The 6,650-nt window shown below is 40.4% G+C and overlaps 1 protein-coding gene across 5 annotated transcripts in view; it reads right to left on the bottom strand.

The window, feature by feature from the left end:
* setd5 (SET domain containing 5) overlaps positions 1–6,650 on the bottom strand; it is a 63,228-nt gene that overhangs the window by 55,318 nt on the left and 1,260 nt on the right. The window lies entirely within an intron of this gene.

Raw genomic sequence — 6,650 nt, 5'->3', positions numbered from 1 at the left:
TTAAAAAGGCACTACAGGAATTATTGTTTTTGTTTTAATTGTGTAGCATAATGGGACTACAACTGCATGTCTTTGCGCAACACTGTGTTGTACAATGACAATAAATGAACCTTGATCTATGTTGTTAATATTACAATCTAATATGATTCACAATTGCTTCCATTGTCATGGTGACATAACAGTTTGAGCACAACCAAGGAGAGAAAAAATTGCGTGCAAGCACTCACACAGCCAAAACACAGTGCCCTATTTCAACAGCGCTTTAATCATGATGGTATACAAGTTGTCTTTCGGAAACTCTCTGAACCAGGCTTAATAAAACAATTATGTGGTGCAATGGAACAACCCTTTTCTCACTATAGCAAAGCAATCATAGGCCTTGACCACAATTACAGCAGCCAACTGTTTATCCAACTGCTTACAAATATAAACAACTAAGCTTAGTCTGCACATGCTGGAGATGAGACTGGGATATATCGTCACTGGATAATGCTTGAACTCTAGCACCCATGTGGCTGTTGTCATTCTGAGTGGTTGAGTGTCCTGGGAACGCAGTGTGGCCCGCCATTAACACAGCAATGTCCAGCTGCCTGCATGGACCGGGACCAGACGGGATGAGAGACACACAATGGAGAACAAAGGCCAACTAGGTGCTCTAAGAGGGGTGGGGGTGGGGAGGAGCAGTCGACAGCAGGGCCAGCATGACACAAAATCAATCATCTGTTTCAGGGCAAACAAGCCAACCACAGTCCATTTGAGGCTCAGTAACCTAGGGGAGGAAAAAAGAAAGGACTAGCTTGATTACCTCTTTCTGATCTACTTCCATTTCCTTTTTCCCTCTGAAGTCAAGCTAAAAGCAGGCTACTTCTATGGAATTAATTAACCCTTATCATAAATACCTAACCATGGCGGCAGCCAAGCTAGAAGAAAATAACAGATATTGAAGTCAAAACCTAACCTAATCTGAGATTAACATGTTATATTTAAAAGGGCTTTAGAGGGAAAGACACTTAGTCTTCATAATGGCAGTATTCCCTGTAAGCAATGTCTACTCCAAAATGTGGAGAAGGATATTTTTTTAAGTAGTAGTCTCACAGAGGCAAGAAGTCCATAACAGCCATCTTGTTGTTAGATAAGCTCATGCTCTGGCATAACATAAACCCTCTGTCTCTCACACGTGATCTCACTGCATAACAAACACATTTACATTTCCTCATTTGACAAACAGTCTTATTCAGAGCGACTTGAGGGCTTGCCCTGGCTCACCTCGCAATAACATTTGTAGCACAACATATATGTGAGACAACTAGACAATGCAAGATGTCACACAAAGTAAAATCATTCAGGATTGGCAGACATTTTGAACTGTTGTAGGGCTTTAGTTGTCCCACATTCACGAAAGTGTGTGTGTGTACGATGGGCAAAACACAGCAATTTGCAAAGAACAACATTTCAGAAAACATAACAGCAACAAAAAAAAAACGACAGCATTTGGTGAGATTCAAACAGTAAAAGGTAGGTATGTATTGGACAATGATTCCTCATCGCTGATTGGATTCACTATCTTTCAAGTCTGCAACAAACGGAAGAACTTATTTTTTGGGATTTCCAGCAGACTGGATGCCTTGTTGCACATTAGTGCCTCTCACAGGTCTGGATGATAAGAAAAAAAACTTTATTTATCCCAAGGGATACCTTTTCTGGTTTGAGTCTCACCAAATGCTGTTGTGTTGTGTGAGATGTCGTGTTTTCTGAAATGTTTTTCTAATTTGCTTGTGTGTGTTCCGTTTTAGTGTTGTACTTTGCCCTTCAGGGCCACTGTTGGGGGGGGGGGGGGCAGACAAAAGCTCAAGGTGACAGAGCAAGGCCCTTATGAACAGGAAAAACCTGACACCAACCATTGGTTTCCTCTTTTTTTTTTTAGCATGCTGCTGTTCATTACAAAACAAGACAGCTGTGAGCAGGTTGGTGTAGAGTGGCTTGACTCTCATGGTTGGTTTTTTTATTCTGCCCTGCTGCTTATTTGCTCTCTCTCTCTCTTTCTCTGCCTGACAACACCCTCTGAGCAAACACACTTGGAAATGTGCTTGTATTGCAATCTTGGTTTCACCTCCCATAAAGTATTTAGTATTTTAATCAATAATTACTTGGTCTCCTTAGTTACATTAAGGAAAAGACACAGCTAGCTGTGACCAGGGGAAAGGAAAGAGAGGAGGGTTAATGTGTTGAAGCCTAAAACGTCAGATTTTTTTTCCTGCTATACGCTCAGCCAAGTATCACAAGCGAGACAGGCAGTGTCTTAGAAAAGTCAAGAAAAGTAAATGAAGAAGAAAACATAAGGGTGCAATAAAAAATATAATAGTAACAAAAAAAGATCAGATCAGAGAGAGAGAGAGAGAGAGAGAGAGAGAGAGAGAGAGAGAGATGATTACATAGATTGCCTGCCTCACCCCCCTTTTGGCCTTGTTTTTCCCCCAGCCTCCTCCTCCATTATTCTCCCAAGAAGCATTGCTTCTTGGCATGAAACAGAATTAACCAGCACAGCCCTCTGCAACACCACTCCACCAACGCAGAGGAAATGCTGTGCCTCATTGGAGCAGCTCCAGAGCTCCTGCACCAATGGGAATGCAACTGATAAGGCAGGCGTCAGAGCGACTTGTTTTTAACCCCGTTGTGCAAGACGGCAAGCCACACAACACACAGCAGCTGCAGAGGGGTAGATACAGAGAGGGGAAGGTAGATGGACTGGTGCTATATTTGTCCATATCAGAATCAGAAAAGCTTTATTGCCAAGTACGTTTTTCACACATACAAGGAATTTCTTTTGGTGTTATAGGTGCATGTCACACGTGCATATCTACATGATATACATTTTAAAAGAGTTACTTTTCTTAAGCTAAATATATATACACACACACACACACACACAGGTGTGACTTAACAGCTGAATATTTTTATACAAGAAACAGGACTTGATTTGTCTTCAAGAAACAAGAAAGCTTCAGTTGCTACACGCTAATAAAATAGTGTGGTCAAACTACAATAAATTCAGAGAGAAAATGCACATGGTTGCTTATCACTTATGTGAATTTAATATTTTTGCTTTCATGGGGGTGTAGATCCACAACACTAGCTTAGTTGACTTGGTCACACACACACTGAACCTTATTAACATATCAATAGCTACACCTGCCCTCCATGTAACGATGCAGTGTCATCAGCATGCAAATGGGAAACGAAAAAGGACAGGGTTCCCCCCTATTCCTAACAGCACCCCCCTGCTCCCTCTTATCCAACTGCCTGCATTGAGACAGAATCCTGTCTTCTTTTGGAAATGTGCCAATATCATGCTTCACTCCATCTTAAAACACAGTGCTCACACATTTTATTATGTTTTCAAGGGCATGTCACCTAACATTTACATGTCTTAGTTTGTGACCACTCTGTAAATGTGAATAAGAATGAGACAGAGGTATTTCCTTTAGGGCTGCAGCTATCGATTATTTTAGTAATTGAGTATTCTACCGATTATTCCATCGATTAATCGGATAAGAAATACTTTTGTTTTATTGAAGAGCAATAATATATAATAGTTTGGTTTAATTTTCGGAAAAAGCAACATTTTTATTGCATACATTGCTTAAAATATCATCTCTCAAAAAAACTAAACATTAAGTGCATTTAAGTGCCATATTACATTGTTTTTAAAGAAAACATTTTCTGAAATGCAATAACCTCAAACTAAGGCAAACAAACATACATAAACATTACCTTAAATTGTGCAACTTAACTTTCAGAACTACAAGTTCAACCTGAGACTGATCTGTATATAGACCTATACGTAAATATTAGTTATACTCAACCTATTTTTATTTATACATTTGATTACAATGCCACACATCAGCTGTTTCTCCGTGAAGAGAGAGTGAGAGAAAATGGTGTGCAACAATCAGCTGTTTTTCCGAAGGGATAGCCAACAAGTCGGCTCTTTAGATCAAATTGTGGTCACCACTACATACTTTCTTGTCTTTGTTTTTGGTAGTTGTTGTGTTTGGTGTAGTTTTATTGTCCATACGACTCTGTGATTTACTTTTGTTGGGTCCGCTTCGTGGAATGGATGAGTTAGACTCAATGTTTTCTGTTGAGATGCTGAAGCACTGACGTCGTGCTATTATTGCGGTAAGCTAGTTCGATTTTGAAGTAGACACACTGTACAGAGTTTTTGTTTTAATTACGTTTGAACTGATTCCAAACTTTGGACATTTTCTGTCGTTTTCTCCAGCCTGTCTCTTGTCTTAGCCCCTTGCGCTTTTTCTTCATTTTGTAATCAGTCTTCATGGCATGTGTCGCAAGCAGCGTCAACCCGGTGTGCGAAAGTAATAATCCTCCGTGCAGAAACACCGTGAGTGATACAACGTTGGTAACATTAATTAAACGAAGCTTCGAGGCAAATGATTTTGCATCGAGGATTTTTAGTAATCTAATTATTCAAGTTACTCAAGGAATCGTTTCAGCCCTGATTTCCTTAGTAAACAAAAAACTAGGCCTGGCTAAACTTGCATGTCTGCGCATTCCTCAGATCCCCAATGTTTCAGAGGCACATATTGGGACAGCAGGGCCCATCCTGCAGACAGCTCCAAACACTAACACAGCTCTACTCTTGAAGGCAGTCCTCTTTAACCAATTGTTTTAACTCAACACCCCCAACACACGTATCTCACTCCAACATATAATCTGAAGGTGCTTGAGAGGCGTGGAAAACCAACATGGCGAGTCAGTTCCCGACAGAGCAGCAACAAGCAGCCAAGCAGTTCATTCTAAGCTTTCCCAGGGTGGCAGGGTGAGTTAATAAGGCACGTCAGGGTCAGGGGAAGTACTGGAGGGGCTCATGTTTCCAATGGTTCTGAGAGGCCAGGTTTGCATGCTGCAGCCCACAGTCTATTAAAAGATGTAAAACATATTCAGAGAATGTCAGTCGCAACCAATGAAACCAAGGCTCAGCACACTGCAATCAGGCTTTCCAACAGGCATCAAGATCAATACCAATAGTTGGTGCTGGCACCCCCAGCAGAGCATAATAATCTTTGTACTCATGAAGCAAGGTTGACAACGGCTCAGAAAAACAGTTACTTGAAGCCCCAAATAAATTTTTTAATCTCATATCAGTTTATTAAGTGTATTTTTAACTCTTTGGTTTGAATGTGCTTGATTAGAGAGCACACTACTTTTAGTGAGCAACCAAGCACCAAATATGATTCACCCTGACACCAGATGTTGTAATATTAAAGTATTCAATCCAATTGAAGATTTTTTTTTTGACTGAGTAGAAAGAGTAATATATCTTAAGTATGGCCATCTTGAGTTATGACAGGTAAGACAAAAAAATGCTCACTGCAGAGATGTAGTTACACATTCATTGATCTAACCATGTCCGATAACGTCTATTTGCTTTCTGTGTCGACTGCTTCGAACTACTGGCGCAGCACAATGCGAGGCTACGTGGTGTAGCTTAAAGGAGCACAGCTATTCAGGCGACGGTAAGGGCAGCCATTAGTGCTCGGAAAACGGGTCCTGACAAATATAAAACCTCGACAAAACATACTGCAAGCTAGCAAAGGCACTATTTAATCTCTTAGCAGCATTCCTTGTCAACTGTGGTTGTCGTTGGATCACAGTTCTAAATGTGTTTCAATTGACCTAAAATGATTATCAACTGCACTGAAAATGACAAGGCGTAGCTGAAACTTAAAAAAGGTCTTTATTCGTGAAATCAACCCAATTGAGGTAAAGATGAAATTGTAGCGCTCTCCCATAATTTAGAAAAGATCCGAATTAACGTCACCAAACCACGCAACGGTCTTAAAAAACATAACAGCTGAGGTCTCTCACTTAGTCGAAACTTGTGATTGCTGCATTCCGACTCAACAATGCTGCTTGCACTAAGTCACACGTTGAAATAAAAATGGAGGCTAAAAAAGGAAACAAGAGCTCCCCTCTAACATGCCACCCATTCCTCTCAACCGCCACCGAGGCTGGGGGTTGGTAGGTGGGGGAGGTGAAGAAGAGCAAGTCACTACCCAACAGATCTGGATTTCTGATCGCTGAATTCCACACACACGGAAAAAAACAACAAGCACAAATAGAGAAAACACAACCGAGCTTTCAGCCTGATTCACACGACTAAGCGAATGTTGCCAAAGACAAATGCATTAACATTATGCAGCCAAACACCATCATGATGCAGACACCATATTTTTTTTTTCTAAAACCAAACGTATTAGTAGCTACTTATTAGTAGTAGAAATGTACTGCAGTAATTAATTCAACTTACAAACGTGTCTTTAGGTGTATATATAGCTAAAGGTTCAAAGAGTTTGTGCTTTAGAGTAATGTTACTGGTTCAAAATAAGTACACAATCAACTGGAAAACATCCAAAAAGTTAGCTAAAATGCTAGTATAGCATTTGTTGCCTGTGGCTAACGTTAACCAATACAGCAGCTGGTTGCTTAGCTAACACGAGTCGCCAATAATGATCAAATTGCAAGTTGTGTCATGTGTAACTTTAAAAACATTCGACAGTTTCGTGGTCCCATAACAACATGTAACCCATTGCTGTCAAAAGAAAAACGCCAGGGTTGGTTTTAACAAG

The sequence above is a fragment of the Sander vitreus genome, chromosome 4 (genome assembly GCF_031162955.1).
Source record: "Sander vitreus isolate 19-12246 chromosome 4, sanVit1, whole genome shotgun sequence".
Lineage (NCBI taxonomy): Eukaryota > Metazoa > Chordata > Actinopteri > Perciformes > Percidae > Sander > Sander vitreus.
Note: the sequence above shows the minus strand (reverse complement) of the source record. Positions and strands in the feature narration are given on the sequence as shown.